General features: G+C 40.8%; 1 pseudogene; it reads right to left on the bottom strand.

Annotated features, from left to right (window-relative positions):
* Positions 1–23,242: 23,242 nt before the first annotated feature.
* On the bottom strand, positions 23,243–23,360 carry LOC126426605 (5S ribosomal RNA; annotated as a pseudogene).
* Positions 23,361–25,749: the final 2,389 nt, after the last annotated feature.

Genomic DNA, 25,749 nt, shown 5'->3' on the forward strand with positions numbered 1-25,749 from the left:
ACAACGAAGATATGGTCGACGTATCTGTACCACACCTTAGTTTTACAAGATACAAAGTATGGCGGCTGTGTTTCGAAACGTTGCATGAAGACGTTAGCCACCACTGAAGTAAGTGAACTAGCCATGGAGACGCCTACTGCCTGTTCGTAAAAGTTACCATTCCGAATGAAACAGTCTGTGGTGAGACATGCACGAAAGAGTTTGGTGATGACTTGCGCAAAAACGGGACGACTATATATCAGAGAATCACTCAATGTCATTTTGTTAAACACAGAACCAACATAGAAGCTGACCAGGATGTCGTTTGGTTTTAGTATTAGTTTCCTCATACAGATAATGTTGCACTACGACCGACTGTAAGAGCTCCTGACTCAACGACGTATAAACTGGCTAAACACTTTCTCTCTCTGCTTCAGCCTCACTTGGTAAACACTCTACACGTAAAGAACATAAGATATTTTATTGAGAAGCTGTAAAAACTAAAATTGGAACCAGAAGACATTATGGTCAGCTTCTATGTTGGTCCTTTGTTTAACCAAATGACACTCAACGTTTGTCTGGAATACATATGACCCGTTTTCCCGCAAGACATCACCAAGCTCTTTCATGCATATCTCACCATGAGATATTTCACCTGGAAAGGTAACTTCTACCCAGATGGATGGTGTCGCCTTGTGTGGTACACTTACTCCGGTGGTGATCAACTTCTTCATGGAACATTTCCAAACACAGCCGCTGGACACGGACTGATGCCTGCACAAAATATCAGATCACCACCAGAGCCACAGAAGAGGGGTGACTAATACGCTGGTAACATGGCACAAGATGTGTATGTTTGCCGAAGCGTCTCAAACGCGTGATACTATGCCCGGAAAGCTTTCTGAGGAACAATGTGTGCCCCACGAGTTACGTTAGAAGTATCACGAAATCTAACGCTCAGCAAAATGGAGACATCGGTCCGACCTATAATGAAACTCTCCAAAGTGGAAGTTCTTTCTGTGGAGAAGAAGTATCACATTCGATTGTTCGGAGAAGGAAAAGAAATCCACAAATACGACATCAGCTTGAACAGCAAAGAGGAAAGTCAGAACATGAACGGATGGTGGACTCTCGTGCTGCAGCGGACGACCGTTGTAGGCAGCAGTGGGGGAACCACAGCGGCAATGGCCACGGGAAAGCCCTCGGATGTTGGCGCCATAGGTACACATAAACTACGGTCGCGAGTTCGATCACAATCCGCCAAGAGCGATGGAGGGTGCACTTTGACAAAATGCCAGCCACTCGTACTAGTGAAACGTTAGCAAAATCGTCGAACGAACGTCGGCCGAAGAACCCGAGACAAATGTCAACAGAGATTTGTCAACATGTGGCCACTATAGTCATAAGAGTTTTGTAGCGCATATCACCTCAAGTAGTGAAGGTTAGTTAACTCCTCAACTTCCGGGTGCTCCACATTATTTTGTATGGCAGAGGGCTTGCGATTACTGGTTTTTTAAAGAGTAATATGCCTGCCAGCAGTTCACTATTCCCTAATAACTGAACCATTAGTCCTGTCACGGGAAAAGCCGCATATTGATTATTGCAACAGTGAATACTAACTCTAAAAGCTGATCATTCTCTTTGCTTGGAATAGTTCATAAATTACTTTGCAAGACAATAAAATAGAACACTGGGTTCAATTAACTACAGAAAAGGAACCTTTCATGATGGGTACCAAAATTACATCTTTAAAAATGTGCATAATTTTTCTTCTAACAATACTATCGTAAATCTGTTCGTTAAAGATTATATGTACTTGAACTTTAATTACCTGTGAACCAGGTATTCTTTGCAATAATATTTACACAATATTGAACCGTAATACTACAAAACTATTTTTTATAATAAACTAAGGATACTTTAGCAAAAGCCTATCAAACTTCACTTGTGTGGTTTTAGCTTTAACTTTTACTACTCCTTTTACTTTAGACAAAAAATTACTTTTAAACACATGATTGCAAGAATTCTTCATTTAAATCAGGATACTCAGTTTTAGTAGCACTTAGGTGAGGACGCCGCGTAGGTTCGTGATCAGAATTGAAAATATGGTTCTGCACACGAATTTATGTTTAATGAGATTATAATTGAAACAACACACAAATTAACTGGTCCATACCGATATAAATTGCTTAAGTGAATGTATGAAGTTTGTGAAACAGTGACGAAGATTGGTGGCAGCCGCCATGACGGCTAACTGTACTCACGGGATGGCCGCGGTGGCCGAGCGGTTTTGGGCGCTTCAGTCAGGAAACGCGCGACTGCTACGGTCGCAGGTTCGAATCCTGCCTCGGGCATGGATGTGTGTGATGTCCTTAGGTTAGTTATGTTTAAGTAGTTCCACGTTCTAGGGGACTGATGACCTCAGATGTTAAGTCCCATAGTGCTCAGAGCCATTTGAACCATTTGTACTCATGGCTCATGATGTGCGAATGCTCTGTAAAATCTCATCTTGGCGTCGGATTTTCAACATAGAGCCATTCCATTGCGCCGTGAATACCAAATAATAGCCAGATCCACATCCGAGGTAAATCGCTTATAATGCAGCTTCCAATTGCCTCTCTTAGCACCGTCGAGGTGTACCGTGCTAAGGCTAGCCACGTACTGCGTGCCGTTCACACAAAGGAGCCGCTCAGTTCGACAGCCAAACCCACCTCTTACGTCGTGCCATGCCACTTCCGTTGCGGAGGGACTTCGCTACAGCGTTTACATGTTACAAATACAGCGTGAACCAGCTTTTAACAAACATTTTCTTTTTGTAAACATATTCATATTGTAATAATTTAACATTTCAACATATTCTTTTGCTGTTTTCGTGTGCATTACAAAGCTCTAATTTTTTTGCCATAGATCAAGGAGTTTAATCGACACAAAATACGCACTTCATAAATTGCAAATACACAGTTACATAAAATAAACCTACTCCTAATCGATATAAGTGTTACAGGGTATATTATTAACCAGATATTTCATAGAATCCTATAAATGATAAGCTTCAAAAGGCATCTGTATTTTAACAGTGTCCTTAGTATCGCGGTTCTGCGTCCTTCTGACTTTATGATTTACCATTTTATTTTATCTTTTTTACTTTGTATCACTTCTTTATGTACAAGCGGCCTGCTGGTATGGTTTCGTGTTTTTGAGACCATAAACGATGATTGTCAACAGCGTCTTGTGTGTATGCTCTTGACTGGTTAATCATATGGTATGTTACGAGAGCTTGAACAACATTGGAGGAAAAGATATTCGTCTTCAGTTATACAGACAGTTAGATGTGTCTTTCTCTCATAAAGACATCAAATAATTAGGCAAAATTCTAAAAGAGATTGGTATGTTTACATACTAAAGTCTGGTAAATAATGTCGATGATAACTGCTAATATGTAACTCAGCTGTTATGTCGCTTTACCGCTGTCGATTTCATCATCACTACTTTTATTGCCTGGAGAGCGTTTACACTTGAGTTGATGAAGGTGAACGTGTCGTGTGAGACAATTATCCATCGTTGTGTGGAGGAGTAAGTTTTTACTTTTTCAGTTCATACTTGTGCTTCAACCTGTAGGCACTGATTTTTCTTATCACAGATTTTTCATCGTTTTCTAGAAAACTGCAGGTCTAAGATCGTTCGACTATTAGAATGAACGAATTTGAGCTCGCTCTTTCGTTCTCTTCGTCTTAGGCGATTACATAAAGGCTAATACAAATTTCGTTTATGGGAACAGCAATTTGCAAATAAGTTGTCTGTGTTGTATCTCTTTCTAGACTTATGTGTCGTATTTGTCATCATAAGATGATAATTATCTCTGACGAAAAAAAACAACAGTCACAACATTAAGATGGAGTTGTGAGACATAAACGAAAGTTCTTCGTTGATCCATTATGGACCGAGGGACAACGGCTGGCATTTATTTCTTCATGCAATAATTTACCAGCAGTCGTATGTATCGCGATTTTACGACTATGACATGTGGGGCCTGAAGATGGCATCAATGTAATGCCGAAACTGGTAGCACATAAGGAGTTCATAAAATAAATTTCTGCAATACATACGGCTGTTGGTAAATTATTGCATCAATAAATAAACGAAAGTTGGTAGACATGTTTCTCATCTGAAAGATCTGCGTTTATATTTCGCGTCAGTCGCGTAAGAGTGGCGCTATGTGCGTCACTACGAGGATGCAAATCATGTTTGCTTTAAATACACGCTGTAACTGTCATGAGCGTTGGTTACCTATGAGACAAGACGTTGTGACCTGATGTTAGTGAAGAATCCCTTTAAGGCGGCCAAGACGCCATCATCAACACCTGCTGAGTTTGAACGAGATCGTGTAACAGGGCTACGAGCAGCTGGATGTTCCTTCTGCGATACTGCACGAAGACTTGGCAGGAAGGTAGCCACTGTAATTGACTACTGACAACGGTGGTCACGCTGATGTACGGTCGCAAGAAGACTGGGCTCCGGACAGCCACGTAGCGCTACCGAGAGGGAAGACCACCGTTTTCGGCGAGTGGCTCAAGCCCACCCTACTGCATCTGCAGCAGCAAATTGAGCAGCATTTGGCACCACAGTGACACAACGAACTGTTACAGATCGGTTACTGCAAAGACAGCTCCCAGCCACACGCCCTGTATCGTGCATACCACTGACACCAAATCACCGCCATTTGCCACTTCAGTGATGTTAAACGAGAGCTCATTAAGGGCCGGGTAGAGGTCTGTTGTGTATCATGGTGAAAGCTGAATGTGCCTCGGTGCCAGTGATGGGTCTGTGTTGGCTAGGAGGCCACTTGAGGGCCTGCAACCAACCTGTCTGCTTGCTAGAAACACGGCTCTGCATACTATGGGACTTGACATCTGAGATCATCAGTTCCCTAGAACTTAGAACTACGTAAACCTAACTAACCTAAGGACATCACACACATCCATGTCCGAGTCAGGATTCGAAACTGCGAGCGTAGCAGTCGCGCGGTTCTGGACTGAGGCGCCTAGAACCTCTCTGCCACAACGTACTTGCTAGACACGCTTGTCTTACACCTGGAGCTCTAATGTGCAGTGCTGTTTCACATGAAAGCAGCAGCACTCTTCTGTTTAGCGAACGCAATCTGACTGCAATTTTGTACGTCAATCTGGTGATTCGACTTGTTTTGCTGCCATCCGCGAACAGCATTGCAGGGGGTCTTTCTTAACAGGATAACACTCGCCCACATACCGTTGTTGTAACGCAACATGTTCTACAGAGAGTCAGCATGTTGCCTTGGCGTTCTCCATCACTGGATTTACATTACTGGCCATTAAAATTGCTACACCAAGAAGATATTCCACAGACGCGAAATTTAACCGACAGGTGTAACAATTTTAATGGCCAGTAGTGTTGATACAGTGATGGAGAACGCCAAGGCAACATGCTGACTCTCTGTAGAACATGTTGTGTTACAACAACGGTATGTGGGCGAGTGTTATCCTGTTAGAAGATGCAAATGATTAGCTTTCCAGAGCATTCACACAAGGTTGGCGCCTGTGGCGACACCTACAACGTACTGACATGAGGAAAGTTTCCAACCGATTTCTCATACACAAACAGCAGTTGACCGGCGTTGCCTGGTGAAACGTTGTTGTGATGCCCCGTGTAAGGAGGAGAAATGCGTACCATCACATTTTCGACTTTCATTAAGGTCGGATTGTAGCCTATCACGATTGCGGTTTATCGTATCGCGACACTGCTGCTCGCGTTGTTCGAGATCCAATGACTGTTAGCAGAATATGGAATCGGTGGGTTCAGGAGGGTAATACGGGACGCCGTGCTGGATCCTAGCGGCCTCGTATCACTAGCAGTCGAGGGGACAGGCATCTTATCCGCATGGCTATAACGGATAGTGAATCCACGTCTCGATCCCTGAGCCAAAAGATGGGGACGATTGCAAGACAACAACCAGCTGCCCGAACAGTTCGACGACGTTTGTAGCAGCATGGACTATCAGCTCGGAGACCATGGCTGCCGTTACCCTTGACGCTGCATCACAGACAGGAGCGCCTGCGATGGTGTACTCAACGACGAACATGGTTGCACGAATGGCAAAACGTCATTTTCTCGGATGAATCCAGGTTCTGTTTACAGCATCATGATGGTCGCATCCGTATTTGGCGACATCGCGGTGAACGCATATTGGAAGCGTGTATTCGTCATCGCCATACAGTCGTATCACCCGGCGTGATGGTATGGGGTGCCATTGGTTACACGTCTCGGTCACCTCTTGATCGCATTGACGGCACTTTGAACAGTGGAAGTTACATTTCATATGTGTTACGACCCGTGTCTCTACCCTTCGTTCAATCCTTGCGAAACCCTACATTTCAGCAGGATAATGCACGACCGCATGTTGCAGGTCCTGTACGGGCCTTTCTGGATACAGAAAATGTTCGACTGCTGCCCTGGCCAGCACATTCTCCAGATCTCTCATCAATTGAAAACGTCTGGTCAATGGTGGCCGAGAAACTGGCTCGTCACAATACGCCAGTCACTGTTCTTGATGAACTGTGCTATCGTGTTGAAGCTGCATGGGCAGCTGTACCTGTACACGCCATTCAAGCTCTGTTTGACTCAATGACTAGGCGTATCAAGGCCGTTATTACGGCCAGTGATGGTTCTTCTGGATACTGATTTCGCAGATTCTATGCACCCAAATTGCGTGAAAATATAATCACATATCAGTTCTAGTACAATGTGTTTGTCCAATGAATACCCGTTTATCATCTGCATTTCTTCTTGGTGTAGCAATTTTAGTGGCCAGTAGTGTATTTCCACTCGAGCACATGTGGGACATCTTCGGACGGCAACTCCAGCGTCATCCACAAACATTATTAACCTTCCCTGTATTGACCGACCAAGTGCTACAGGCACAGTACTCCATCTCATGAACTGATATCCGTTACTTGTACAACACAATGCACGTTTGCGTGCTTGCGTTCTACATTCTGGCGGTTTCAATGTTAATAATTTAAATATGTTACCTAGTCCCGAAATTCTATTACTTTACATCATTTACTTTTTGGTGCTGCGATTTTTTTCCGTCATTATATTTTGGTTTAACAGTGTGGAGCGGGTAAGTACTCTCTTAGAGTTGTCTGTTGGAAATGGATTGTGAAATAGTTTCCCGATAGATGCTGCAAGCCTGCGTTCATGAGTCAACTTCGTCGAATATGTTTCTTCCAAGAAAATTTAATTCTAAGCTTCACGACTAGCAGCAATTTTATACGAGTTACAGCTTTCAGAACTATGTTGCATAGAGAAATATTGTTAGAGCTATCGCCTGAAGATTTAAACATGTTGAGAGCATAAGTCCATTTGTGGATTTTACAGTAAAAATACCAAGTAGCAGTGCTTTGAATTTATTCGGAAACTTTCTTACACGTTAGCAGATGTTTTAAAGTAGTAAAATATCAGTATCTGATAACGTACGTAACAGAAATTGGCCCTATAGTATGTCCACAAATCAAACCGCTCCGAAACGTTCCCAGCACTCTAGAGGTCACAAAATCACTTTCCAGAACTGAGAAACTTTCAGTGTAGGTCAAACTGGGAGGAAACTTTCTTTTGTATTCCATCTAAATAAAAATAATGTTAACGGGTTCCGACCATCTCATTTTAAACGTTTTAGATGGTGAATGAAAATACCTGAGCGTTGAAACCTAATTCTTCTCCATCTTCTTGAATGAGAACATGGAAAATGACGGGCACAAGGAAAGTTTTTCGATACGAGCAACAATAAGTCACAGGAGTCTGATTGTTACTGTGTTCTGAGAATACTACGTACTTGCAATTTAGCCACTGTACCAAGGCTGTGGGCGCCGTCGTTCACTAGCATCGTGGTCACGAAGTGAGATTCGTGCAGATTTGCGGCACCACTTCCCGCTAGCGTTAAACATAGACCAGTGCTTTGGAGAAATGACTTGCTCTCGGTGAAGCGTATACACATAGTAAAAACTATATCAGGTGGTACAGAGAATTCCAAAGAGGAAATTTCGCTCTGTAGGACGCTGAGAGGACGGGAAGGCTACGATCATCAGTTACGAAGGAAAACATTGATGCTGTGAGGAAAATGCTAGACGAAGATAGGCGAGTGACTTGTAAACAGACAGAGGATAGCTTAGGGCTAAATATACCAGAAATTCGTTCCATTCTGCATGATTATTTGCAAGTAAAGAAACTTTGGGTGCCGCATAGACTGACGGAATAGCAGATAACACGACGTGTGACTTTGTGCCGGGAGTTTGCTAAGGGACAAACACAGTGTGTGAATAATATCGCGACAGGTGACTAGACTTAGCTGTACTGTTATAACATGCCGACTAAGACTCAAAACAAAATTTTGGTCTTTGAAGATGACGACACGCCAGTAACTGTCACAAAACCCCCATTAGTAAAGCAGAAAATGATTTTTTAGGTCGTGTGAAATTGTGGAGCGTGTTGTTTTGGGTATACAGAAGACAGTCACAGCTAAGTGGTACACTGAGCAGCACCTCCACAAAAATTATCCAATCTTTGAAGAACCTGCAACCAAAGTCAAAAATGGACACTTCCTTCCTCCCTCATGATCACGCTTCAGCTTACCGCGTCAAAGCATGCACCGGATATTTGCCGTGTACAGGACTGGAACTTCTTGAGCACCCTCCTTACAGTCCAGACCTTTCTCCTTGTGATTGTGCACTGTTCCCGCATGTGGAAATGAAGCTGAAAGGAGTGCAGTTTTCTAGTAATGAGAACCTCCTGAGGGCTTGGGACAACGAGTGTGCTTCGCTCCCTACAGAAACTTGGGAGAACTGGTTTAGGGATAGGTTTCGGAAGACGGAGAGGTGTATTCAGTGTGGCGGAAATTACTTCGAAAAAATGAAATAAATAGATCTGTATTGCTGAACTTTCCTTATACCCTTGGATTCACAGCACAAGTCCACTTGTGGCTGTGACAGTGAAAATACTAATTAGCAGGCCTTGAATTTATTCAACAACTTTCTTGCACATCAGCAGATGTTTCAACGCGGTGCCATATCAGTAACTGATTACGTACGAAACAAAAATTGGTCCTACAGTTAATCGACAAATCAAACCTCTCTGATACGTTCCCAGCACTCTGGAGGCCAAACAGTCACTTTCCAGAACTGAGACACTTTCAGTGTAGGTCAAACTGGGAGGAAACTTTTACACGAGATCCAAGGTATTTTCTTCTGCATTTCGTGTAAATAAAAACAGTGTTAGCAGGTTATGACCATCTCCTCTACAAAGGCCTCAAAATTGCCAATAGACAAATTAGTTTTAAAGTCTTTCGTTTTAACGTAATGGCCGCCTCATTTTACATCGTGAATGAAAATAACTCAACGTCATAATCTAATCGTTCTCCTTCCTCTTGAACGAAAACGTGGAAAGTGATAGAGTCCCTAAATCATTTAGAAATTATTCAATCTTTCTCTTTCTCTCTCTCTCTCTCTCTCTCTCTCTCTCTATCTAGCTATCTACAGTATGTTTATGTCATGTTCTTCCTGTGGTGTATATCTGTAGATTTCAAAACTGCAAGGTTTTTTTGGTCTCTAGTAAGTAATTGGTATCTATTCTAAGGCAAATGCTTGGTTTGTAATTCTGCTAAAACCACTCACACTGTTATACAATACATCGTAACGCATAATATTCAATACTCTTAATTCGTCTACTAGAAAGAAATGAACACTAACATAATTTTATTAAATGGAACTTTTACATCTGTCTACAATTTTTTTGCCAAGGATGTTCCGTATACGTTTCTTGTGATGTGTTCAGATTTCCAATTCACAAACAGGTTCGTTTTGTAACCTTTAATTTCTAAAGGACTATCAGACAACCGTCTAGCTTATGAAAAGCATCACTGTATTATTACTAACGGTAGCTATGGCACACTTGGCAGGATTTATCAACCTGCTACGTCGACTTAGCCCTGAAGTTTCGACCTGCCTAACCAAGATACGTCCTGTATTAGCCAAAAATTCTTTTCGGACTAGCTACAATCAACCGTTACGTCACGGAATTTGGCTGTCATTAAAACCGAACATGATATTTCGAAGCAACCGTTTTTACTTCATTGTTTACCTTCTTTGATTTTCTATAACATTCAGCAGGTTTAACTGCAATTTTACGCTTCCCTTTGCTCTCCTCTCCTTTATTTCTCATTTTTTCCCTTGCCATTCCTGTAACGTTATCTGCTTCACAACAGGGAATTCCACTTTCTCCATAATTACATTACATGGCTTCTCCGCAAGCACTAAGCGGGAAGTGGCGTATCCTGTAGCTTCGCGCACCAGCTAAGATTTTTCTTAAACATGGAAACAAATACCACCCACATTTTTATATTTCTGACGTCACTCTGTTCTGCGTAACTGTTCCGTTTTCGTCATGACAATATCGCTGACATTACCACGGGAAACACAAGACTATATGCTTTCCTCTTTAACGTTGTCCTTGACCTACGATCCGTCATGCTTTCAGGAAACGGACTGCTGCCCGTTAACTGAAAACTTGGTATATGTGCCCCAGCAGCCCAGCACACGTCTTCTCAAACAAATACAATTCTATAAATTTCATAATCTTGTAAAAATAACAAATGCACACTAACAATTGTCCTTTAACGACGATAACAGAATATCACTCGGTCCAAATAGAAACGAAACAAACTTACAGTTTTATTCGTCACCGCAGAATATCAAAAAATATATACGAGAACTTGTAGGGCAACAAGGCTCAGTGCTGAGTTTGAGATTTTAATTGGCTCTGTATTACAAGTTACGCAATAATGACAGACAACTGAGATTGCGAAATACTGAGCTGTTGGTACAGTGACATGTATTTGCAGATTTACCATGCAAGTCTAGATGGAAGTATCAAAGTAACGCCGCGACAAAATTGGAATAACTTCGACACACAATTTTTCGGAAAGCTTTCGAAACTGAGAGGTAATTTAGCGTAGTAACCGTATTTTCCTAACACATTACATGTAAGTCATATATTGTAGGCTTTTACTATCGCTATTTGCGTCCTCGGTGAATTCTATCTTATGGGCACTCGGTGGTGTTCCTAGGCATTTTTCTGTGTCTAACGTTGTATTTCCCGATGTTGTGTTCAGTATAAGGCACAGAAATATGCCTTTGCCGCGTTGTTAATTCTCATTAAACAAAATTCAAGAAGGTTAAATTTAAAAATGAAGAGAATTACAAATGCATTCTCTAGTGACGACTGAGAGAATAATGGAATATGTTAGTTAGAATAAACAAAGTAAATACATAGTTATTTGTCCATTCATTCCCAAGCAAGTTAGTGATGCATTTCTGATGGCCTCATCGTCGGCAGTATGTCAGTCCCTAACCTTATTTAGAAGAAAGCAGATTTTTAGTTTTATGGTCTGACAGTCATCAGCTCCGAGGTGAAGCTAGTGGAGGTGTGGAGTCATAAGTTTCTTGATACAGTTACGTTACAGTGATGATCTAAGTGTCTCTCGACCTGGTAAAATTTTTGACAACACAAAGACAAGACACGAAAATGAACCCAATTCAGGAAATTAAAAAAAATATATATTGTTTGTTTTTCACCCTTACCGAAGCGAAAGATGAAAAAGGTTTCTGCTTACACTTAGCGAAAACCAGTGTATTTGCTACATTATTTACACGAAGGATAAGAGGATACAAGAAATAAGACCATAGCCAAAACAAATAAAAGAACATACACAACCAACGACAACACATTCACTTCAGCGCAATAATAATAATAAAATGCAAAAAGAGATTTAAAACTTTTGTTACAAAATGTTATAGAAACAAGTCTGATGTCATAGGTGATTTCTTCTAATATTATATAATATTAAGGCTTTATATCATTCTGCTACAGACTTTTGGATTAAATAATGATGTCTTTTCCGTTGTCTTTTCCGTTACTATGCTACACGTATTTATCGAACAAAGCGTGAGGAACGTGGGATGATTCGACTTTGTAGCTAGTTCTACGGACTACATCGGACGTTTGATCGAGGTAATACAAAATCATAACTGAGTATTCGAGTAAGATACGGAAATCCACACCAATACAGGGCTATTAATTTGCGATCTATTATCCGACAAACAAATGTACTCCTATCATCAACTACTTTAAATTAACTCGGTGAACATAAATTGCTGCACACGTTTATCGAATTACCATCAAGCTCTAAACTGTAACACGTTTTTTATATGTCTGGCGTTTGGTAAACCCATCGCATCTGATATCATCCCTTCTGCCTTATCATCCACAGAGTGCCTGTCAGCAAAATGGACATTTATCACGCACGCCACTGCTCGTAAATCGTTCATTTTGTTTAGTGATTCTATATACATAGTCTTTCACAGCTTCCGCCCTACTCGGGTAACCTACACCATCGTCAAGAAAGTTCCGATTTTATTCCTGGCGTATAAGCTAAGTCAGAGCAGTACGCGTGGTGGCAGCTTGAACTACCTGTAAACAATATATGTGCATTTGACCAATCAGTTGTGAACATTAAGGGCTAAGTAATGGACGTGGGGCTTTGGTATATCAACGTTGTTGCGTCAATATTCGCAATGGAAAAACGCATCAATAATTTTTGAACACTTCTGGTGGAGAAATATGCGGTCTAACTAAAACACATTAAAAATGGGTGAAAAACGGTCTTAATCGCAAAAAATATTTTTTTGCAATGTTAACCAGTTTCGGTCAGAATGTGACCATCGTCAGACTATGTATACTGACATATAAATACAGAATATTAACATATAAAATACATGATATACAACCAAAATTTAAAAAATAAAATCTACCTATAACGGTAGGCGATGGCGGTGAACGGAGATGGTGTCGTGGCTCTACGAGCGTCAGTTGCTGAGGAGAACCACGACGTTGTCGCTTAAATGCATGATGCTCCTCCGACCGCATAACACATTACGTCAGCAGTAGCCATGCAGACAAACAGTAAGTAAAGCTACATTACAGTAAGGTAGATACAGGGTAACTGCACAAAAGTTAATAACAAATGAAGAAATAGGTACATTATATTACATAAAAGAAATATCATTAACAGTGTTTCGTCAATGCTAAAAATAAATTCAGAAGAAGTAACCAACAATAATGGGCTGTAAGAACATCGATAGCTATCTGCGGGGATTTGCCGAAAATTCGTATATCGACTAATATAGGGCTTAAGTGACGCTAGTAGTTCCCATGCAGACTGCGTGAACATATCGACATGCACCGTCCAGCGGAAGACGATTTTAAAGCTGTGACAGGCACTAGACGTTAGAAACGTGCTGGCATGCGTCTGTATATAGAAATGCTTGTCAGATATTGTAGACTGCCCCTGGATCTAAATAAAGTCTTCAGAACATTCCGTAGCATGTTTCGAAGAAGAAAAAGTGTGTGCAAAATTTGTAGCGCACACATTCAATCCCGAACAAAAACAACGACGAGCGGATGCCTGCTGCTGCTTGACTGAAATGCAAAACTCGGCAATTCTTTTCTGGAAAACGTAATAACGAGTGACGAGACTTGATGTTGTCAACAATAAACTACCCCCAATCGACAAAGTCCAGTACTTCACATAAAGAATCAAAGCTTTGATGACATAACAGATATTAAGGCATGTATGACGTACCAGTCGGACAACTCTCAAAGATGAACTTTTTTAAAAGTTTCACGTAGTTGTATGAAAGTTTCATGCGTTGTTTTCAGTGGGTGGAAACTACGTAAAACACCTAAATAATTGAAACTGACATATTTATTTTTGTCAGTTGTTTTATTGAGCCAGTTTAGAAGCTTTTTGACTGTGTCATGAATAGTTCTTCACCTATTATTATCCACCACCACTTCGGAAAGTGCCCATATTCGTTAGAAACACCACGGATTTTAAAACGTCCTTCGTCCTGAAAATTAATGACTTCTCCTTCTTTAGAGACGAAAAGACGGCAGATCTGTGTCCGTATGTACAAAACATTTCATGAATAGCTTAAAATCCAGGTGTAGTAACCGAAAATCAGGAATAGCAGTACGTTCACGTAATCACTTTTGTGCAAATTTAAATTTATAGTCGCCAAATTAATAACATTAATCATCAACTGTGTGAGAGAAGCCATTACTCATTATTAAGACTGAATCAACAATTGCCATTAAGGAGCTGCGAATGAGATAGTGTTGAATGCTCTTTACTTTTTTAGTAAACGAAGCATAATCAACAGTATATCTGTACTACGAATAGGAATTAGCACCGATTGTATTGTGAGGAAAGAAGTCTCCTTTTAATGGTAAATTATCCATTAAGGATAATGTTAGCTATTTTCTTTTCGCGTTTTACGGATAGCACCTTGAAAGAACTTCTTGATATGAGGGCCTATAACCATATTTACTGGTGCAAGTGTCATAAAGTTCGAAGCTAGAGACATTACTAGATGCAATGGAGAAGTTATGATGACATATCCAGGAAATAAGTAATACTTGTCACTTTGTTTCATTTGAAGAACAAAAGAGAGCGATGCCGTAAGAACGAATTAATTTCAAAAAGCAAGAAGTATATGTAGAAGCAACTGGCCTTAGTTTCTTCAGGCAGTGATAAAATGAAACAGTGTGTTTATTGATGAAATGAGGGTAAATGTGCAATTTCAGATAAAAATTAGAACAGGATGCCAAGGCAAATGATATTATTGGCTACAGGAACCATCATTAGATAGGAATTAAAAAAGGGAAGAAAACAAACAAGTGATTTTTAATGGTGTTCGAGAGACGTCTCGGATGACGAACTTGAAAATCACAGTACATGGCCAGGAAGTCATTTCTGAAGGCATTTGTCTACTGCGCAGTCTTGAACGAAAGTGAAACGCGGAGTACAAACAGTTCTGACAGCAAGAGAAGAGAAGCTTTTGAAATGTGATCCTGCAGAAGAATACTGAAGATTAGATGGGTAGTTCGAATAATTAGCTTAACAACACTAAAAGAGCGCAGGGTGACACACTGGGATGGTGTAATACTGAGGAGCTTGGTTTCGCGTCAGTAATATTCGTGACGGAAGCTAAATCAGTGATTCGGTACTCAGTCCAGAAGGAACGAAGTTTTCAGAGACGAATTAGTTGTTCATCTGTACAACAAAAATGACAGAAATTGATCGTGAATACGAATTAAGTACATAAATTATCTGTATAGATACCACCGTCAATACTGTGCCGTCACACAGCTTTATCACAAGCTATGGGAGATTTTCCAGAACAAAAACACAGAGAAAATTGTACTAGAGCTACCAGAACAAATCGACAGTGATTATTGGCAGTAAATGAGTTTCATAATAAGGTAATTAGTGATGGCCTCGCTATTTATCAACTAAAATGAGCCACAAAAACGTCCAACTGACAAAGCGTGACAGGATCTCCGCATAATTTTGCAATATCACGCTGTGACCAATGCCGCAAATAAATTGAGAATATACACTTCATTGCGGTTATGTGATAAACAGTGGTAATTGAAAATTACTCCTAGTGTGTTGTTTTTATTCCTGCTGAAAATTAAAACGCGAGTCAGTTATTCTCCGAGGATGGGTGCGCGATCATAGTTATACGCAATACGCGTAAGGTTAGTAACTTTCATTGAAATAGCAGGAAGTGGAAACGAAAAGAAAAAAAAATCGGACAAGGGACAAAGCATTACATTGCACAACCAATTACAGCAGAACATATTTTGGGACATGAGAACTAGTCGTCTAAAAATGTTCGCAAAAATATTTCTTATTAATGAGTTCTTGGAGATGCCTCTCTATGCAACTAAATAAAAGGTTGTGTGTTTTTGTGCCACACGCTTTTCGCACGTTTTATGTGCGGAACATACTCAGTAGTCTGTAAAACATGTTTATTGTATGCAAACATTGCTACATTAGCTTTTCTATTATTATTTTAATATTAATTATGAAACAACATGAGACACGTAAGCTTCATGAGGTTAAATTGCTCTTTGATTCTACTTACGATGCTTTTAAGATGGTGTTCTCAAACTGTCATCGTCCTTTAATTGCACCGCGTGATGTATTCGTATACAGACATTAAGATATCCGCCAACGTAGGGCTGTTAGAGACTTGGAAGTTCATTGTCATCAATTTTAAAATATGTAGCTTTGTCATGTGTGTACCTTATGAATTCATATGCGTTCATCGATAAGAGTACAATAAGAGCGAATAATTTGGAAATGTTTGTCTGTTTCAGAATTACAAAAATAATTAACATAATTTTAAGTGTGGTAGCGCATTATCACATACGGAGGCTACTCTTTATCAGTCTATCTGAGACAGGCATTTCCCGATGTGATTCCCACTGTATTTCCTAAACATAGCACCTTCTCTTCTAGAGTCGTATCAAGAGTACTGCAGATGCTCCTAATAAAGTATCGTAAATTGAAAGAATTTCATCATGAGTACGTTGACCTAATTCTACTAAACTGATGCACCAGTATTTACATCCCTGTGAGGTTTACTGATTAAAATTTCATCCTGAAAGGAGCTTATTTTCAGTATTTTAAGTGCAGAAATATGCCATTGCTACAGATGAAGATTGATGTGAGCGCCTGATAGTCAGTGGACGTGTTAAGCATATTTAAACTTCTCAGATGCAGATCTCAGCAGAGAATGACGTGAAGACATACACGCGCCGTTTATAGCCATGTTTCAGACTCTGAGAACGGTAGAAACACTGCCGTGAGGGATATGCAAAAATCGTGCCAATAGATCGTTCACACAAGAAGTTTTAGTGCAATGACTGCAGAACGCGTGCTGACGAGATGGTGTCAGGACTACGCTGTGGTGAGAAGAGTAGCACAGGCCGTCCCAGAAGGACTCTTCGACTATCTCTGCACAGGCAGAGTGCCAACAGGAGCCGTCGGAAACAGATTACTGAAAACCCAGTCGCCATGCGTCGCTTACCGCTGACACCGTATCACAGGCAACGGAGACTTGCATCGTGTAGAACTAATCAACTAGGATACTGAATGTCGTCCTTTGGTGTACAGAAATGGGTTTCAATTCTGTCTGATCTGTTGGATCGATGCTACAGTGTACACGACATGGTGAAAGGTTAGCGGAAACAGAGTTTCTGGAGATCCATTCCATACCTCTTCCACTCACGGAGACGGTGTAGGGGTGATATTAGATGTGAGGGCAAAACTGATTTGGTAATTCTTGAAGGGAGGCTGAATGCCCGCCAATATGTCATACCTACTGTCATACCCTTAATGACCAAGGTATTGAAGTGTATATTTGTGGTGATGGTATCAACGCCACATGTACGACGCCTTTGAATGCCGCGCAAAACCTTCCCGCGCCGGTACTACAGTGTGGCACGACCAGCGCCACTCAGGTGTCGCCCTCTGCCGACTGCCACGAGGGGCGGCTGGAGCCAGATATGTGGAGAACGGTTGCAAAAGGGAGCGAGACGGAAGAGCGGAGTCACGGACTACGTCAACCTGCTACACGACGTGTTCCGGACAGAAGATGCGTTTGGTCGGTATCTGTGACACCGTGATTAGTACCGATCATTAACCTTTTTCAGTTGTAGTGAGCGGTAATGATTGGAACGCTCGTCGCGCAGGGATCTGAATACCGGGCGTGTTCTATGTGGCTCAGCTCTAGCGTATATTTAACTAAGAGAACTCTGCGGGAGAGGGTGTCCGAAAACTTGTCATGCTACTCATATGTACAGTATTCAGATGGTTATTTCCGTGTCTCTTCGAGAGACAAATTGTGATACTTGTTTTCCTTTGTAACTGTTTGCATTGAGCAAAGTTAGACATAAGAGGAACTGCAGTAATTTAGATAGGATGAGCGCATGTGTCACATTCACTTCTGGTTGTAAAGTGTTTTTTGGCCAAGGTACCACATTAAACGTTTCATTGTAAAGCTGCTTTTGACATATTGATTTAAATCATTTTGTGTTTTTAAAAGTTTGGTTTTAAGAGTAGCAGTGGATTTTACTGGATGGTTAGTTACAATAAAATTATGCTTAGACCTGTTGTATTACTCTACATCCTCACCCTCAACCCTTCCACTTAATACTCTGCTACAATATTCCAGTAAGACAATGCAAGCGTCTACACTGCATCTCATACCACAAGCTCCTTGAGAAATATTGGTTTGCACAGTCAACTAATTTGGCGCTCATAAAGAAAGTCTAGGATGGTATGACGTATACTTTCGTACCCCTCCTGCCAGCCGTCTTCGTGAACTGACACAAGTTTTTTAACAGTGATAAGAAATGCCGTGGGATGACTTATGGAGGGATCAAAAATTAGGCTGTATTCGTGTCAGTGGGGTCATACGGCTGACTGATACTGATGAATACCGGTAGGAAATGGAATGAAGTTTGTTCATTTAATACCTGTTATGTGTCGAACATGTCTATAATATTTGATAAGTATCGGACTGGTGGTGCTTTATGATCTGTCCGCCCCTGAAGCCGCTTGACCATCAATTTCCGGTATTGTAAAGAATTTTTCCTTGGTGGCACGACTGGAAAGGAGTGCACTCAGCCTCGTAACGCCAAGTGAGGAGTGAATGAGAAGTAGCGGCCACAAGGTCTGGGTAATGAATAACGGGTATGAGAGTGGCGCGCTGACCCCGCAACTCCTCCATACACCATCAACAAGACGCTGCACAGCGGAGGATGATACGGCGGCCGCACAAAGACGCTTTGTGGCGGTTTTTGTGTATCATCAACATCGACAAGTGCAATGAATATGGATGATACGATACTCTATGGTATTCTGCGGTTTGAATTCACTCTGTTTTTTTTAGTAGTTTTTGCATTGATTTGATTTTGTAAATGATACTGACAATATTATACACATGTATAATGCATTATTCAAACTACAACTTCTCCCGGATAATTATTTTGATCAAATTGCACAAGAATTCCACCTAACGTAGTGTAATAATGTTGACTATAAGCTGTGTTCATATCAATAAAATTACAGATCGAACATCAGAGCTTTTATAATTTTTTTTTTGTTTTCGATGGATTTAATTATTCTTAGCAAATTGATCATGAAAAGGAACCACGGAATACCACCCGCACACAACACTGACGTATGCTACCAAAAATATTTTCTCCGTGATTCGTGCGTAGTTTAATTTTGGCCACATACATCAGCAATGAAATCTTGTTCAACAATAAATACCATCAGCACTGTTCTTAGAAAATGCAGTCTGATTCGATTAATTTTTTCTTTTATAAATAGAGTTCAGTACCACCGGTGCACATTTATTTCTTACACATCGGAATATTGAAAGTTTGCAATTTCAAGTGATTTAAATTTCCTTTTTAATTAAGATTTTCCTTTTCCCAATAAATCATTTAAATTGATGCTACCAATAAAAAAATTATTAAACTTTTTGCAAATTAGTTTAACACAAACCCATGCTATTTTCAACTAGAAGTACAGACGAAGTTGCTATATAATCGCAACTAACAATGGCTGCGCTTCTTGCAGCTATGATAAAACAATTAATACAAAATTATAATTAAAACAGGAAATGAATTTTCAATTATTAATCATAAATAGTTTTAACGTATTTGGCTCTATTTGTTTTTATCAGCCAATGAACATAAAAGTACAATAATTTTACATTAAATGTTTTTCATTTAACAGACCTCAAATCGATTCGCGTCTTGCGATGTACATCAGAAGAAGACGACAAAAGGGTACAAAACAAAAGAAAGGAATGACATAGATTAACAAAGAATGAGACAAATATGGTCTCTATTTTACATAATTATAATATTTTTAAGAAATAATTACATAATTGAATGAATTTTATCCACACGTTCATATTCCACTCGTAATTAAAAAATGTATATATCGTGGACGTTATAGCTTGGTCATTAGGCTTTGATCGTAAAGTTTAGTTTTGTATCTCCATGGTGTGACACTTTGCACTCCCGTCATTATAACTCACCTTGTTTAACTGAGAAAATTAGTTTTGTTCGAGGAAAAGCTTCCACATTTCCATGGTGTAGTTTTAGATGAAATTTTCCCTGTATACTCAAAAGCGCATTTGATGATATCCGACATCAGCATCAGAAGCTTGAGTCTGAGTAGCGGTATAATCACTGACGGCTGTGTCTCTAGCAAGCTGCGATGTGAGCTACGTACAGGGGTGAAGGGTATCTGCAGGGCATAGTTTCTTCACAACTATCTAGACCTTACTCGATGGGCCTAAATCCTTGCTGTCATGGCTATACGACGTTCATTTAACAAACTATGTTAATGATTTTAATGGACCGACTTGACAATGTTGATTTATTGAAGAATTCTTGAATAAAAATAATGCATCATAAAAATGAATCCCTCCACATAATTGTGAATAAGGAAGTAACAGCTATTATCCACACTGAAAATTTCCCCAACATTGCGAGTGTGTGTTTCCATGCCCGTTGGCACTTTGTCCGCAGCTCGTGGACGTGCGGTAGCGTTCTCGCTTCCCACGCCCGGGTTCCTGGGTTCGATTCCCGGCTGGGTCAGGGATTTTCTCTGCCTAGTGATGACTGGGTGTTGTGTGATGTCCTTAGGTTAGTTTAAGTAGTTCTAAGTTCTAGGGGACTGATGACCATAGATGTTAAGTACCATAGTGCTCAGAGCCATTTTTGAACCGTTGTCACTTTTGTTAAATCTTTTCCGTTTGCCTGAGCGCGTCGTGACGCTCATTATTCCGGAAATGCGCCATCCTGATGGGCACTTTCAGTAGTGGACGAAACGTAGCTTCTTGTAACATGGTGACGAGATCAAGCTCATATACCCAGAAAATTATTAGGACATTCTGTAAACAGACCAGGAAACATTGATGTATTAGGGAATGATTCTACATCAACTCTGAAGGGACGTCACCACATCCACAAACAGTACCAAATGTTTAAGGGTGAAAAATTTGTGGCAAGTAATCATCCTAGCCATCGGTCTCCTTCAAATGAAGGAAGACGGGACAATTTAATTTTATGCCTGTATTCAATGATATAGTCCAACATGAATGGTTTGCCAATCACTTGTCTTCAAACTATTTCTGGGGCTTGGGAGTGATCAATTTCGGAACCAAAATCGGTAAAGACCGAAGTAGAACGTTGGTGAAGAAAGTGAACCCGTATTCGTTAGGAGCGCGGCTCAAATCCATGTCCGGACAAGAGGGCTGCTTTCCATGGAAGGGGTAATAAGCAGCAGAAAGAGAAGTATATACGATTGTAATTACGAATTAAGTAATAGACATAACTTTGAAATTAGTAATTCATTTTCTCTTCCTTTCTCTCGAACTTTAACTTTCAGAATTTAAAAATTAACTGTGTAAGTTTTCCATAAAATTTTATCTGTTTGTGAGGTAAATATACTGCTTTCAAAAAGTTTCTCCTCGTGTAACATGTACTTTAGATAATGATAATGTATTCAATTGCAGAGCAAAACTGCCAGTTGCCACGTGTTGCGCGTGTGAAGAGTGCCGTGTAATAGAACTTCAAAGTTTATAAAATGCAAATTTTGATATAATGAAAATGAATCCAATTAAATGCCGATGGAAACCAATTGTGTGCTCAATGGAAACTATAAGACTCAGAAGGAGAGGTTCCCAGTGGTGGGATCGAACATATGAGAACCTTAGAATGAAAATAATTGTAAAGATAGAGCCTCAAATTCTCTCTTTACACCTATCAAGTACAAAGATGTGACAAGTCATGGGACACCTTCTAATAACATGTCGGACCTCTTCTTGCCCGGCTTAGTGCAGCAACTTGACCTGGTATGAACTCAACAAGATGTAGGAAGTCCCCTGCAGAAATATTGAGCCATGCTGCCTCTATAGCTGTCCACAACTGCGAAAGTGTTGCCGATGCAGGGTTTTGCGCACCATATGACCTTTCGATTATGTCCCACAAATGTTCGATAACATTCATGTCAGGTGATCTGGGTGGGAAAACAATTCGCTCGAATTGTCCAGAATGTTGTTCAAACCAATCGCGAACAACAGTGGCCCAGTGACGATCTTTGTGTGGGAACATGGCGTACATAAATGGCTGCAAATGGTCTCCAAGTAGCCGAACATAACTGTATCAAGTCCATGATCGGTTCAGCTGGACCATAAGAAACAATTCAAATGGCTCTAAGCACTATTGGACTTAACATCTGACGTCGTCAGTCCCCTAGAACTTAGAACTACTTAAACCTAACTAACCTAAGGACATCACACACATCCATTCCCGAGGCAGGATTCGAACCTGTGACCGTAGCGGTCGTGCGGCTCCAGACTGAAGCGCCTAGAACCGCTCGGCCACAACGGCCGGCTAAGAAACAGTCCATTCCGTGTAAACACAGCCCTCACTAATATGGCGCACTGCTCTAACAGGAAGGTTTGCCGTAAGTGTCGCACTGATTTCTCGGTTATTTCACGAAGTGTTGCTTGCCTGTTAGCACTGACAACTCCGCCCAGACGCCGCTGCTCTCGGTGGTTAAGTGAAGGCCGTCGGCCAATGCGTTGTCCATGGTGAGAGGTAATAACTGACATCTGGTCTTCTCGGCGCAGTCGTGATACTGTGGATCCCGGAATACTGAGTTCCCTGACGATTTCCGAAATGGAATGTCCCACGCGTCTAGCTCCAACTACGATTTCCCATTCAGAATCTATTAATTCCCGCCGTGCTGTCGCAATTACATCGAAAACCGTTTCACATGAATCACTTGATTACAAACGACAGCTCCACCAGTACATTGCCCTTTTATACCTTGTGTACGCGATGCTACCGCCATCTGTGTATAAGCACATCGCTATCCGACGACTTTTGTCGCCTAAATATATGTGTCTCTTTCAACTATACAAAGAGAATTTAGTTGGAATGGCAGCAATACTTCTAGATACGTGTTTATGGCGTAAATCACACAAAAGCGGAAACCCATCTTTTCATGCTGCATGCGTTGAGACCACTTATTCTGAAATACTCCGTCAAACCACAAGTGGCCCATCGGGACCAACCGACCGCCGTGTCATCCTCAGGTGAGGATGCGGATAGGAGGGGCGTGTGGTCAGCACACCGCTCTCCCGGTCGTTAAGATGGTTTTCTTTGACTGGAGCCGCTACTGTTCGGTCGAGTAGCTCCTCAATTGGCATCACGAGGCTGAGTGCACCCCGAGAAACGGCAATAGCGCATGGCGGCCTGGATGGTCACCCATCCAAGTGCCGGCCACGCCCGACAGCGCTTAACTTCGGTGATCTCACGGGAACCAGTGTATCCACTGCGGCAAGGCCGTTGCCGTTCTGAAATAGAATCTGCATTAAATTCTGCAGTGCACGTTACAAAAGTAAATATAAAAGGAGAAGTCCTTACATTCGTTCAAACTAATGCTGAGATTGCATCTTAGGAAATGCACTGTATCCGCCATTTTTACACGACTTAACCAGTATTCCATTTGTAACGATCTCGAAGACGATGATGAGTGAAACTTCAACATTTCGTTTTGGTTCGAAGATAAACGTCTCCGACATCCTGTAATTGTAATAGTGGCTAGCTGCCCTAGTATTGAACGATTTATCATGTTCGCTCCATGAATAAATGATTTGGCTTCTCAGTCAGGTATCCTAGAATCTACGATCTATCAGCTACTTCCTAGATTGATCTTTCATCGCGTGACAGATATTTGAACTGCGAAATTTACTCTCAGGAGATGCTCGGGGTAATGAAGGCGCAGTAAAACCTTTTAACGCGTTTAGAGATCTACGTAAGCCTACAGAGGAGTCGTTACCTCTCTTCGAGCGACAGACCGTGAAAAATTGCTAGCGGCTCTCGAGCTAAGCCCAAAGAGCCAATAATGCGGGAAGACGGCGCTCATTCTTCATCCTGACAGAAGCCGACTCGCCAAACAGGAAACGTTTTCGGCAGTTGACGGGAGAAGCACCGTATGCCAGCAGGCGCCGGTAGCGCCGAGATATACCTTCTCGAACGAAATGCTTCCAACTCGTTGAAAAAGAGACAATAACGGTATCATTCAGAATGTGTAGTGCTTTCATTCCATGTAGGAGAAAGATATACGACATTTTGTTCTGTTATGTAGGAGATAAATTTTATTTGCAACAAATTTCAAACCTATCACAGATTTTCTCAGTGCTTACCACGCAGTCACACTGGCTGCCACTGTGTGAGTGAAAACTCATTTTTACTTTGTTTTCTTAATGCACAGTTTTGGCTGTGAGGCCATCTCCAAACGTTTCTGTAGTATAGCATCAGAATGGAATCATGTGGTCTGCACCACATAAAATTTGAGGACTTCAAACCGAGCTAATGAAAAAAAAAAGATTATTTTAATCCAGCCAGTGATAGCCTGTCAAAAGATATAGATTTGTGATATTTGGAAGAAACACGACGTACCTAAGATGTAAAAAATTGTCTTCGGACAGCACTCTACTTGAGTAAAGTGATAACGTATTCATCATAGCTGCACAGTTCATAACAATTTACTCATTTGCAATTTATACCTTTATGCCATTTTCACGTGATGGCGCTGCATTCAGTAACAAACAATAGTTAGAAATTTCAGACAAAAAGCCCACGTTTTTCATACAGTACTTACACTGAATACTGATTCACACAAATTACTCACTTGCTGAAAACACAGTTGTCAACATTAGTAATAAAAATAGAAAGGCTGTGAGCATATGACACAAGTGTTTAATATTGACTGTAATTTAAGTGCTTGAAAATGATTTAAAAGTCGATACTTAAATTGTGGATATTATTAAAATTTTGCAGTCTATGGCGAGCATGTCATCATTCAAAAATTTGAAGACATAGTCATCAACTGGAAGACACGAAGTACTCCTTTCAATAGGACACTGGGTAGATGGATGTGTGTAAAGAGTACTTTTATGTTTCTGTTGTAGTGGACGAACAAGGGAGCTGGAAAAGCACCTATGTGGAGAGAGTATTAACATGTAGTTTAAATGAACGATAGATACGAGAGTGTCTTACGCTTGTACTCCGCAACACGAGTCTGTCACGAAATTTTTAATGGTTTTGCACAGTTTCTTTGCGACGAGTAAATGTATGTCTTTATTTATCCGTCTTTCCCAACCAAATTACGGCTATTACAATGAAAACTATACCCAGCAACTTCTGGCTCTCCATCAGTGTGTAAAATTATAAGCAACATGTTGCTATAATCTACATCTATATCCATACTCCGCAAGCCACTTGACGGTGTGTGGCGGAGGGTGTGCTTCTAGTGTAATATTGCTATATTAAAGAGAAATGTGGAATAAATGTCTCGTAGCCTACATTCCATTTGTATTCTTTAGCAACGGTACAATAAATGCAGACATCTCCTAATACATCGTTTGTACATAAAGCCTCTGGAAGTTAAAATTAAACACAACTTTGCAGTGTGACATCCTCTTAACGGCGTTACTTAACTAAGATGTGCTAGAATTGTCGTGCGGCTCATAATGTAGTAAGTAAAAGGGAAGTTTACTTATTTATTTATCAGTCAGATTCTGCGGGAGCATGAGAGCCAGAACTGCTTGCTACTGGAACGCCTTTGTACATGGTTTACAGAATGCTGATTAGAAAATGAATTAATGAAAGAATTAATAAAATACGAAAGCATTGTAAGATAGTGTCCGAATATCCCAACTAGTGCTAGTACAGAAT

This window comes from Schistocerca serialis, chromosome 1, assembly GCF_023864345.2.
Source record: "Schistocerca serialis cubense isolate TAMUIC-IGC-003099 chromosome 1, iqSchSeri2.2, whole genome shotgun sequence".
Taxonomy (NCBI): Eukaryota; Metazoa; Arthropoda; class Insecta; order Orthoptera; family Acrididae; genus Schistocerca; species Schistocerca serialis.